The following is a 13,826-nucleotide window of genomic DNA, read 5'->3' as shown; positions in this document are numbered from 1 at the left end:
TTGTATTGAATATAACCACACTGCACGTACTCTTTTATAAAAAATATACTCCCAGTCCAAGTACTCTTTTATATTGAATGTAATCACACTGGAATTACTCTTTTATAAAAAATATACTCCGTCTCAGTGTACTCTTTTATATTGAATACAATCACACAGGAAGTACTCTTTTATAAAAAATATACTCCCTCTCAATGTACACTTTTATATTGAATATAATCACACTTGAACTATTCTTTATATTGAATATAATCACACTGGATTTACTCTTTTATAAAAAATATACTCCCTCTCAAAGTACTCTTTTATATTGAATATAATCACACAGGATCTATTCTTTTATAAAAAAAAAATACACACTGTCAAAGTACATTTTTATTGTTGTTGGCCGTGAGATCGGCACTTCTGCCAAGGATCTCTTGACCAGCATGAGGGTCCTAATAGCTGGAAGAGAGGGTGCGCGGAAGAGAAAAGAGATAGAGAAATGGGTCTGGAGGTCTGATAAGAGATATGCTCAGATCAGCGATTTATTCTTTGTGTACATGTTCTTATATATGATTTTACATACAGTGACTGACGTCAGTCTTACAGAATCATTATCAGGGGGAAAGAACAGAACGTTACAAAGTAACCAAGGAAAGTACAAAGTATCCATGGAAAGGGACAACATACAAGTTTACCTAGAGGTCACAAAAGATTCTTATCCTTTTATCCATTGTTACAGAAAATGACGTTAAGACAGGTGGGCAAGCAATAAATCAGGAGGGGAACAATTTTCTAGTGATTCAGTGAATGATCTCAATATTTCTGTGACTACGGGTAAATAGAGTCATAGAACTAGCCCAGAACATTGACTTCAGGAGAAAAACAATAATCTGGCATTACTTCAGTCATGCCTTAGAAGCAGTGAACTGAGAGTGACTCTCTGCAAGCTTAACATTTCCCACGTCTTCCTGTAGCCACCTCACTCGACTGCACCCAGTGGAGAGAGACGTGTCTGGGCTCAAACCCCGTCATGGCGGAGACACGGAGGGGCCTCTACGCTGGTGGGGGATCCCCACATCTCCTCCATTTTTATTTTTTAAATTGAGTTCAAATAGTTTGAACTGCAATTTCTGGATGGAGGAGAACACAAGGCGGAACAGGAAGGGCAGAAAAATGAGAAGCAGAAGGACACAGCCGCCAACAGCTATGATGCTTGAGAAGGACGGCAGGTGAAAACCACGTGTCCAGGAAAACAACGTGTTAACAATGTCACAGGCAACAGTATCATCCCGTGGAAGCACTTGGCTTGAAAAATCAATAGCATGAATTTGTTGTTGAAGCTTGAGAATATCAAGGGACAAGTTATTATGACTCCAAATACCTTGTAAGTGAGCCTTAACTAAAGGCCATTGCCATTGAGTATCATTGTAAGGGGTATTGGTAACACAGATATACTTAAAATCAACATGACAACGTAACAGTAGACGGGATTGAATGTTGTACACTTTGTCACCCAATAAAGTAACAGTTTGCTCTAAAGCATTAAGTTTAACTTCCAGTTTTTTGTCAATATCCATTTGAGTACCCATGGAAACAGAAATATTTTGGGCAAGGTGATTAACATAAGTAGCAGTTTGAACACTATGAGCAAGGCCAACAACTGCTGTGGCAGCAGTGGCAACAATAGAAACAATAGCCAGAATACCAGTAACAAGTAAACCAATGAAGCGTTTAGGGCGAAGAAGGAGGTCCCGCATCTGGTGGAGGATTTGAAGACTGCGTTCTTCATACCAGGTACCAGAAATATTAACAGGGAGCATAACATAAGGCGGTTGATGAACAACAAGAATAGTGGGTGTAGGAAAAACTGAGGAATCCAAACAATTGGTAAGAGTACAGGAGGAACAAGAAATAAAGTATTGTCCAGAGGTAAAAGTAATATTGATAGAACCATAAAGAAGAGCATAAGGAGCAGCAACACAAGCTTTAACATAATGATGGTGATAAGGAGAAGATGAAGGGACATATGTAGGGCTACGAGAGCCAACCTTGTAATAAGCAGGCACCAAAGCAGGAAAGAGTCGCCAAAGGGAAGGGAATAGTCGACTAGAGGGAGTGGAGACAAGGGGAGTGCTCCAACCACCGGGGACATGGTAATGAGGAGCAAAGTTATTAAGAGCAAAGGGAACAGAACAATCATATACAGTAAAACCAGAAGACAAGGTATACTGTACAGCTTGATGGACTGTATAACAGGTTCTCCATGGAGGAAAGGAATCAAAAGAGTGATTAGTAGGGTAGCAACGAGGTCTATCCTTATCAGGGAAATGAGGAGAAGTAAGATTCCAGGATTCCTTAATGGCATAATAAAACAAATACCAATTCCGAGAGAAATCGTTTTCACCAGGGAGTAAATCAGAAGGACCTTCGTAGGTAGTAAGTTGTTTAAAATCCAAATGAAAGCAGTAAGGAGAGGTTTTGAAAGGGGTAACAGGTAAGGGAGAGAATCTAGGGAGGTCTGGAAAAGTAGTGTCTGAAGAAGCAGGGGCATGAAAACACATGGGAGGACTGGCAGCTTGAGCTACGTAAGAGTAGGGAGCAGATTGAGGAATAATATGAGTAGAAGAGGGAAGTCCAAAAACAGAGGTATCATTGAGGTAAACAGAGAAAGAAGGATCATTCCAAGTGACCGGGTGAAGAACTGGGGGATCGGGAACATAGGCCCAAAGAACCTGAGAATCAGGCAACGGTTGAGCCTGAGCTTGAACTGGAGTAATGGTTTGACATGACAGAATAGCCAACATAGCCAAAAAAAAATTAGAAGGAGTACGAGACAGTCCTTGTTCACGGATGAGGCGGGAGGCTTCAGCGCTGAGACGGCGTATTTGATTCCAGGTGGGAAGGGACACTGCACGACGAGGCGTTGGAGAGTCGGGCGACGTCTACAGCGTTGTCTGCGAAGGTGACTGGAGTTATTCTGAGGCGTCGTCACACGAAGACGGCGAAAGCGGGGGATGAGGCTTCGTGGAGAGTTGCGAGGGGGCATGCTTGACAAGACGTTCAGGAACCCAGACAGGAGACTCAGCGGACCTGGGGAAAACACAAACATGTCCTCGTCCCCATATGAGGACGGGATCAGGCCCATGCCATTGGTTAGAGAGAGAATCTTTCCACAAAACCTCAGGAGTAGGTTTGTTTTGGGGATGCCAAAAGCGATCAGCTGATGAACGGCCTTCAGCATCTAAAGTTAAAAAGTTGAGAACACACAGGGCATGGTTCAATCTGTTGTGAGGAGACTTAAGCAAAAGGGCAGAAGAAGGGTCATGTTGTAATTTCTGTAAAAGAGTTTTTAAAACAGAGTGGAAACGTTCCACTATTCCTTGACCCTGAGGATTGTAAGGAATGCCCGTTCGGTGAGAGATCTGAAATTGAGAGCAAAAGGAAGCAAAAGCTTTGCTAACATAAGCTGGTCCATTATCTGTCTTTAAGATTTTTGGAACACCTAGAATAGAAAAAACTCGTAGGCAATGAGCAACAACATCTCTAACAGCTTCACCTGTATGTGCAGAAGCAACAGCAAAATGAGAATAAGTGTCAATGGTAACATGAACATATTGCAATTTACCAAAGGGAGAAAAATGAGTAACATCCATTTGAAAAATATGAGCAGGCAGGAGACCTCGAGGGTTAATTCCTAAATGATGAGTAACAAGCAAGTGTGGAGCACAAGCCGCACAAGATTTAACTATGTGTTGAGCTTGTTCTCTGGTAATCTTAAACTGTAACCTGAGACTGCGAGCATTTTGATGATGAAGTACATGAGAGGCCTATGCTTGCTGAACCGATGTTAAAACAGGAAAAACTTGTTGAGTGAGTTGGTCAGCAAAGGCGTTTCCTTCAGCCAGAGGTCCTGGAAGGAAAGAATGAGCTCTGATATGTCCAATAAAAAATGGGGAAAGACGGCGATGGATAACTTGCTGTAAAGGAAGAAGAAGATGAATTATGGAAGAGGAGTCTGAAAGAGAAAGGGGAGCAGTTTCAAGATGTTGAACCAAATTAACTACATATTGACTGTCAGAATATAAATTTAAAGGTATATCACAATTAGTAAGGACATGCTGAACAGCAAGCAATTCGACACGCTGGGCAGAGGTTTCTTTGGTCTGAAAAGAAAAAGGCTGTTGGTTAATGGTGCCAGCAGCGAGACCTGTGGATGAGCCATCGGTGAAAGCCAATGCTGCAGAAGGCAGAGGAGTTTTTACACAATTTTGAGGGAAAATGAGAGAGCATTGTGAATAAAAATGTAAAATCTTGTCAGCTGGATAATGACAGGAGATCTGACCGGGATAACCTGCAAATGCTAATTGCCAAGAGTCACAAAATTGCCAAAGCCACTGCTGCTGTGCAGTGGAATAGGGAACAATAATGGTAGGTGGTTCAAATCCAAACAGAGTAAGAGCACGCTGTCTGCCTTTGGTGATTAAAATAGCCACAAGATCATAACAAGGGGAAATAACTTTAGATCGGGTGGCAGGAAGATGCATCCATTCCAAAACTCCTTGTTGCCAGAAATCACCAGTAGGAGTATAGGCAGTGCGTAGCACACAATAAGACCATGCAGCATCATTTTTAATTCTAGACAGCTTTTGTTGTGATAGAGCGTGATGAACCAACTGTAAAGCTTCTGAGGCTTCAGGAGACAAAGACCTGGGAGAGGTTGGATTAGAAGAGCCTTTCAGGATATCAAATAAAGGCTTCAACTGACCAGTAGTTAATTTTAAACTAGGACGAATCCAATTGATATCACCCAAAAATTTTTGGAAATCATTCAATGTTTTAAGATTAGCCGTAGACAAAATGGGAGTTTTAAAAGACACATGGTTGTGTTCAATTAAGTGGCCAAGATAATGGTAGGGAGTAACAGTCTGAATTTTATCAGGGGCAATGACAAGATGAGCTTTGTCAAGGCATTGCTGTAAGGAGAAAAATGCTTTAGACAACAGAAGCTCTGTGGGAGCTGCCAATAATAAATCATCCATGAAATGTAAAAGGAGCACGTCAGGGAAATCCTGGCGAACAGGAAAAATAGCTTTAGCAACATAAGACTGGCATAATGTAGGACTGTTTTCCACGCCTTGTGGAAGAACGACCCACTCATATCGATCATAAGGGCGTTCAAAATTAGTTGATGGAATACTAAAAGCAAAGCGTTTGCAATCCGCAGGTGACAATGGAATAGTAAAAAAGCAGTCCTTTAAATCAATGACTATCAAATGCCACTGTTGCGGAACAACAACAGGAGAAGGCAAACCAGGTTGTAAAGGTCCTATAATTTCCATAGTTTCATTAACTTTTCTAAGGTCTTGTAATAAACGCCATTTACCAGATTTTTTCTTTATGACAAAAACAGGAGAGTTCCAAGGACTGTTAGTAGGACGAATGTGTCTGGCAGCAAGTTGTTCCCGAACCAACTCACGGGCTGCAGAAATCTTTTCAGAGGACAGGGGTCACTGTTCTACCCACACTGGGACATCAGATTTCCATGTGATGGCATCAGCATGAGCATCGGGAATTACAGTGGTCCCTTGGAAAAATAACCTAGTCCAGAACGATCGGTTTTTTGTGACAAGGAAAGCGGCTCAGGCATTCCTTGCAAATATTTTCCTAGTCCTTTAGAAGGCTGATAACCTTGCTGTAACATCATATTTAAAGCTTTACCACCAGTAATCAAATGAGTCCCCATAGCCTCCAGGACATCACGGCCCCAGAGGTTAAGAGGAATGCCAGTGACAATGTACGGGCAAAAGGAGCCAGAATGGCCCTCATGATCTGTCCAGGAAAGCAGATCAGCAGATTGCAAGGGATGATTACTCATTCCTATACCTTGTAGGGCTGTCATGGTAGGGGTGGCTGGCCAAGAAGAAGGCCAGAATTTAGAAGAGATAACAGAGACATCAGCTCCAGTATCCAAAAGACCTTTGAAAGATTTTCCATTAATTGTAAGACACAATTCAGGCCTAGTGGCAGAAATTGATTGTATCCAATAAGCATAAGAGGAAGATCCAAAACCACGATCTCTTCTGGAGTCATTTACAAGCGGCGAGCCAATTTGCAAATTAACAGGTATGAGCAACAACTGAGCAAAGGGCTGATCAGGGGCAAGTGTATAAACACCTGTGGGAGACCAAATCATAACTTTGATTTCACCTGTATAGTCAGAATCAATAACACCAGGGAGAACATGAAGACCTTTTAAGGAGAAACTGCTGCATCCTAAGACAAGACCAACATGATTAGGAGGTAAAGGGCCAAAAACACCAGTGGGGATAGCCTGTGGTCCCATATCAGGAGTTAATATTTGAGTGGCGGAGGGACAGAGGTCAAGTCCGGCACTGTTTGGGGTTGCTCGGAAGAGCTGAGAAATGGATTTTGGAGAATGTGAGATTGCCCGAGTTGTTGAGGGGGCCAGGGCAGCCCCCTCTGGGAGTTTCCCGAACGTGGTTGCAGTGGGTTACCCTGAGCATCACGTTTAGAATGACACTCATTAGCCCAATGATTACCATGGTGGCAACGTGGGCATTCCCCTGGTTGCCGGGGAGATGGCTTTGCAGGCGTTGGAGGAGCCGGCAATGACAAAAGCGGCGGAGAGGGCTGGACAGGTGCTTTACAGGACTTAGCAAAATGTCCGAGACCACTGCAGCAGAAACACTTCAGATTAGGTTTGGCCTGATTAGTTTTTTGTTTAAGAAAAGCAGCAACAGTCATACCGGCCTGAGCTGCAGCCATGGCCAGACTCTGTTGGTAAGCGGGTCCAATATCAGCACACAGGCGAATGTAACCTTGGAGATCCACCTTGTGGCGCCAAGGTCTAATAGCAGCCTGACAGGCGGCGTTTGCATTTTCAAAAGCCAACTGCTTAACAAGCATAGAGGCACTGTCTGCTGTTGTGTGGTGTCAATTAGAACTTCCGAAAGAGTTTCAACATCAGGAAGTGGCGGGATATCAGGATCGGGGAGAGTGTGAGGCTCAGGTGGAGGGGGAACAGAAAAAGATGTAGAAACATCAGGCATGGAAATATACAAAGGAGCAGTAGCAGCAGGAGGTTTGCAAGGACAAACACAATCATGCAATTTTGGCCAAACAGAAAGTAAAACAGCTGACTGAGGCAAAGACTCATTGTGGGCACAAAATTGATCAATCTTTTCACCTATACCAAGCCAAGCAGATTCATCAAGAAAACCACCTTCAGGAGCCCAAGGGCAAATTTCACGAACAATGTGCACAAATTCCTCCACAGTTTTCTGCTTAACATTATGACCATGAGACTTAATCATAGACTGTAACAATTGAATAAACATATTATGTTCCTTAGACTCAATGTTTCCCATAGTTTTACTCCAGATTGATAATAAAATCAACAGCTTATATTTACAAGATTAAAAGTAACCAAAAACTCACTTACTGAACTGCCGGCCCTTCACTGTTAATTGAATTGAGCTTCACTGTAGTCTCTCGTGTCCAGGCCCCATGGCATTGGGCGCCAGATGTTGTTGGCCGTGAGATTGGCACTTCTGCCAAGGATCTCTTGACCAGCAAGAGGGTCCTAATACCTGGAAGAGAGAGTGCGCAGAAGAGAAAAGAGATAGAGAAATGGGTCTGGAGGTCTGATAAGAGATATGCTCAGATCAGCGATTTATTCTTTGTGCACATGTTCTTATATATGATTTTACATACAGTGACTGACGTCAGTCTTCTTACAGAATCATTATCAGGGGGAAAGAACAGAACGTTACAAAGTAACCAAGGAAAGTACAAAATAACCAAGGAAGGGGACAACATACAAGTTTACCTAAAGGTCACAAAAGATTCTTATCCTTTTATCCATTGTTACAGAAAATGACGTTAAGACAGGTGGGCAAGCAATAAATCAGGAGGGGAACAATTTTCTAGTGATTCAGTGAATGATCTCAATGTTTCTGTGACTACGGGTAAATAGAGTCATAGAACTAGCCCACAACATTGACTTCAGGAGAAAAACAATAATCTGGCATTAATTCAGTCATGCCTTAGAAGCAGTGAACTGAGAGTGACTCTCTGCAAGCCTAACATTTCCCACGTCTTCCTGTAGCCACCTCACTCAACTGCACCCAGTGGAGAGAGACGTGTCTGGGCTCAAACCCCGTCATGGCAGAGACACGGAGGGGCCTCTACGCTGGTGGGGGATCCCCACATTTTATATTGAATATAATCACACAGGAAGTACTGTTTTATAAAAAATATACTCCCTCTCAATATACTCTTTTATACTGAATATAATCACACTGGAAGAACTCGTTTATAAAAAACATACTCCCTCTCAATGTACTCTTTTATATTGAACATAATCACACTGGAAGTACTGTTTTATAAAAAATATACTCCCTCTCAAACTACTCTTTTATATTGAATATACTCACACAGGAAATACTCTTTTATAAAAAATATAGTCCCTCTAAAGGTACTCTTTTATATTGAATATAATTACACTGAAAGTACTCTTTTAAATTGAATATAATCACACTGGAATTACTCTTTTATAAAAAATATACTCCCACTCAAAGTACACTATTATACTGAGTATAATCACACAGGAAAAACTCTTTTATAGAAAATATACTCCGTCTCACAGTACTCTTTTATATTCAATATAATCTCACAGGAAGTACTCTTTTATAAAAAATATAGTCCATCTAAATATACTATTTTATATTTAATATAATCATACAGGAAGCATGCTTTTATAAAAAATATACTCCCTCTCAATGTACTCTTTTTTATTGAATATAATCACACTGGAAGTACTCTTTTATAAAAAATATACTCCCTCTCAAAATACTATTTTATATTGAACATAATCACATTGGAAATACTCTTCTGTATTCAATATAACCACACTGGAAGTACTCTTTTATAAAAAATATACTCCCTCTCAAAACACTCTTTTATATTGAATATAATCACACTGGAATTACTCTTTTACATTAAATATACTCCCTCTCAAAGTACTCTTTTATATTAAATATAATCACACTGGAATTACTCTTTTATAGAAAATAAACTCCCTCTCCGAGTACTCTTTTATATTGAATATAATCACACTAGAATTACTCTTTCATAAAAAATATACTCCCTCTCAATGTACTCTTTTATATTTTATATAATCACATTGGAACTATTCTTTTATATTGAATATAATCACACTGGAATTACTCTTTTATAAAAAATATACTCCCTCTCAAAGTACTCTTTTATATTGAATATAATCACACTGGAAGTATTCTTTTATACAAAATATATTCCCTCTCAAATTACCCTTTTATATTGAATGTAATCAAACTGGAAATACTCTTTTATAAAAAATATACTCCCTCTCCAAGAACTCTTTTATATTGAATATAATCACACTGGAAGCACTCTTTTATATTGAATATAATCACACTGGAAGTACTCTTTAAAAAAAATATACTCCCTCTCAAAGTACTCCTTTATATTGAATATAATCACTCAGGAATTACTCTTTTATAAAAAATATACTCCCTCTCCAAGTACTATTTTATATTGAATATCATCACACTAGAAGAACTCTTTTATATTGAATATAACCACACTGGAAGTACTCTTCTTTGAAAAGTATACTCCCTCTCAATGTACTCTTTTATATTGAATATAATCACACTGGAATTATTCTTTTATAAAAAATATACTCCCTCTCAAAGTACTCATTTATATTGAATATAAAAACAAATGAAGGACTCTTTTATAAGAAATATACTCCCACACAAAGTACTCTTTTATATTGAATATAATAACACTGGAATTACTCTTTTATAAAAAATATACTCCCTCTTCAAGTACTCTTTTATATTGAATATAATCACACTGGAATTACTCTTTCATAAAAAATATACTCCTTCTCAATGAACTCTTTTATATTGAATATAATCACACAGGAACTATTTTTTATATTGAATATAATCAAACTGGAATTACTCTTTTTAAAAAATATACTCCCTCTCAATGTACTCTATTATATTGAATATAATCACTCAGGAATTACTCTTTTATAAAAAATATACTCCCTCTCCAAGTACTATTTTATATTGAATATCATCACATGAGAAGTACTCTTTTATATTGAATATAACCACATTGGAAGTACTCTTCTATGAAAAGTATACTCCGTCTCAAAGTACTTTTTTATATAGAATATAATCACACTGGAAATACTCTTTTATATTGAATATTACCACACTGGAAGTACTCTTTCATAAAAAAAATACTCTGTCTAAAAATACTCTTTTATATTGATTATAATCACACTGGAATTATTCTTTTATAAAAAATATGCTCCCTCTCAAAGTACTCTTTTATATTGAATATAATCACACTAGAAGTACTCTTTCATAAAAAATATATTCCCTCTCAAATTACTCTTTTATAGTGAATGTAATCAAACTGGAAATACTCTTCTATAAAAAATATACTCCCTCTTGAAATGCTCTTTTATATTGAATATAATCACACTGGAAGTACTCTTTAAAAAAATATACTCCCTCTCAACGTACTCTTTTATATTGAATATAATCTCACTGGAAGTACTCTTTTAAATTAAATATAATCACACTGGAAGTACTCTTTTAAAAAAATGTACTCCCTCTAAACGTACTCTTTTATATTGAATATAATCACACTGGAACTATTCCTTATATTGAATATAATCACACTGGATTTACTCTTTGATAAAAAATATACTACCTCTCAATGTACCCTTTTAACTGAATATAATCACACAGGAAGTACTCTTTTATAAAAAATATACTCACTCTCAAAGTACTCTTTTATATTGAATATAATGACACTGGAATTACTCTTTTATAAAAAATATACTCCGTCTTAATGTACTGCTTTATATTGAATACAATCACACAGGAAATACTCTTTTATAAAAAATGTACTCCCTCTCACAGTACTCTTTTATATTGAATATAATCACACTGCAAGTGTTGTTGTATATTGAATATAATCACACTGGAATTGCTCTTATTTAAAAAATATACTGCCTCTCCAAGTACTCTTTTATATTGAATATAATCACACTGGAAGTACTCTTTCATAAAATATATACTCCCTCTCAATGTACTCTTTTATATTAAATATAATCACACATGAAGTACTCTTTTATAAAATATATAATCCCTCTAAATGTACTCTTTTATATTGAATATAATCACACAGGAAGTACTCTTTTATAAAAATATACTCCCTCTCCAAGTACTCTTTTATATTGAATATAATCACACTGGAAGTACTCTTTTAGAAAATATATACTCCCTCTCAAAGTTCTCTTTTATATTGAAAATAATGGCACTGGAAGTACTCTTTTATATTGAATATAACCACATGGGAAGTACTGTTCGATAAAAAATATACTCCCTCTCAAAGTACTCTTTTATATTGAGTATAATCACTCAGGAATTACTCTTTTATAAAAAATATACTCCCTCTCAAAGTACTCTTTCATATTGAATGTAATCACGTTGGAAGTACTCCTTTAAAAAAAATATACTCCTTCTCAATTTACTCTTTTATACTGAATATAATCACACTGGATGTACTCTTTTATACAAAATATACTACCTCTCAAAATGCTCTTTTATATTGAATATAATCACACTGGAATTACTCTTTTGTTTTGAATATAATGACACAGGATGTACTATTTTACAATAAATATACTCCCTATCCAATTACTGTTTTATATTGAACATTATCACACTGGAGGTACTCTCTCATAAAAAATATACTCCCTCTCAATGCAGTCTTTTATATTGAATATCATCAAATGGAACTATTCTTTTATAATGAATATAATCACACTGGAATTACTCTTTTATGAAAAATACACTCCCTCTCAATGTACTCTATTTTATTGAATATAATCACACAGGAAGTACTCTTTTATAAAAAATATACTCCCTCTCCAAGTACTCTTTTATATTGAATATAATCACACAGGAACTACTCTTTTATAAAAAATATACTCCCTCTCCGACTACTCATTTATATTGAATATAATCCCACTGGAAGTACTCTTTAATAAAAAATATACTGCCTCTCCAATTACTCTTTTACATTGAAAATAATCACACAGGAAGTACTCTTTTATAAAAAATATACTGCCTCTCCAAGTACTCTTTTATATTGAATATAATCACACAGAAAATACTCTATTATAAAAAATACACTCCCTCTCAAAATACTCTTTTATATTGAATATAAACACACAGAAATTACTCTTTTATAACAAATACTCCCTCTCCAAGTACCCTTTTATATTGAATATAATCACGCTGGAAATACTCTTCTATAAAAAATATACTGCCTCTCCAATTACTCTTTTATATTGAATATAATCACACAGGAAGTATTCTTTTATTAAAATATACTGCATCTCCACGCACTCTTTTATATTGAATATAATAACACAGGAAGTACTATTTTATAAAAAACATACTCCATCTCAAAGTACTGTTTTATATTGAATATAATTACACTGGAAGTACTATTTTGTATTCAATATAGCCACATGGGAAGTACTCTTCTATAAAAAACATACTCCCTCTAAATGTACTCTTTTATATTGAATATAATCACACTGGAAGTACTGTTGTATAAAAAATATACTCCCTCTCAAACTACTCTTTTATATTGAATATACTCACACAGGAAATACTCTTTTATAAAAAACATACTCCCTCTCAAAGTACTCTCTTATATTGAATATAATTACACTGAAAGTACTCTTTTATTTTGAATATAGTCACACTGGAATTACTCTTTTATAAAAAATATACTCCCTCTCAAAGTACACTATTATACTGAATATAATCACACAGGAAATACTCTTTTATAGAAAATATATTCCCTCTCACTGTACTCTTTTATATTGAACAAAATCACACAGAAGTACTCTTTTGTAAAATGCATACTCCCTCTCAAAAGACTCTTTAATATTGAATATAATCACATAGGAAGGACTCTTTTGTAAAAAATATACTCCCACTCAAAGTACTCTTTTACATTGAAAATAATCACACAGGAAGTAGTCTTTTATAAAAAATATACTCCCTCTCAAAGTACACTTTATACTCCCTCTCAAAGTACACTTTTATATTGAATATAATCACACTGGAATTACTCTTTTATAAAAAATATACTCCCTTTCCAAGTACTCTTTTATACTGAATATAATCACAATGGAATGACTCTTTTGTATTGAATATAACCACACTGAACGTACTCTTTTATAAAAAATATACTCCCAGTCCAAGTAAACTTTTATATTGAATATAATCACACTGGAAGTACTCTTTAATAAAAAATATACTCCGTCTCAATGTACTGTTTTATATTGAATACAATCACACAGGAACTACTCTTTTATAAAAAATGTACTCCCTCTCACAGTACTCTTTTATATTGAATATAATCACACTTCAAGTATTCTTTTATATTGAATATAATCACACTGGAATTGCTCTTATATAAAAAATATACTGCCTCTCCAAGTACTCTTTTATATTGAATATAATCACACTGGAAGTACTCTTTCATAAAATATATACTCTGTCTCAATGTACTCTTTTATATTAAATATAATCACACAGGAAGTACTCTTTTATAAAGAATATAATCCCCCTAAATGTACTCTTTTATATTGAATATAATCACACTGGAAGTACGCTTTCATCAAATATATACTAAGTCTCAATGTACTCTTTTATATTAAATATAATCACACA

Source organism: Aotus nancymaae, unplaced genomic scaffold (assembly GCF_030222135.1).
Source record: "Aotus nancymaae isolate 86718 unplaced genomic scaffold, 86718_ANA_hifiasm-v0.15.2.pri h1tg000029l, whole genome shotgun sequence".
NCBI classification, from domain to species: domain Eukaryota; kingdom Metazoa; phylum Chordata; class Mammalia; order Primates; family Aotidae; genus Aotus; species Aotus nancymaae.
Note: the sequence above shows the minus strand (reverse complement) of the source record.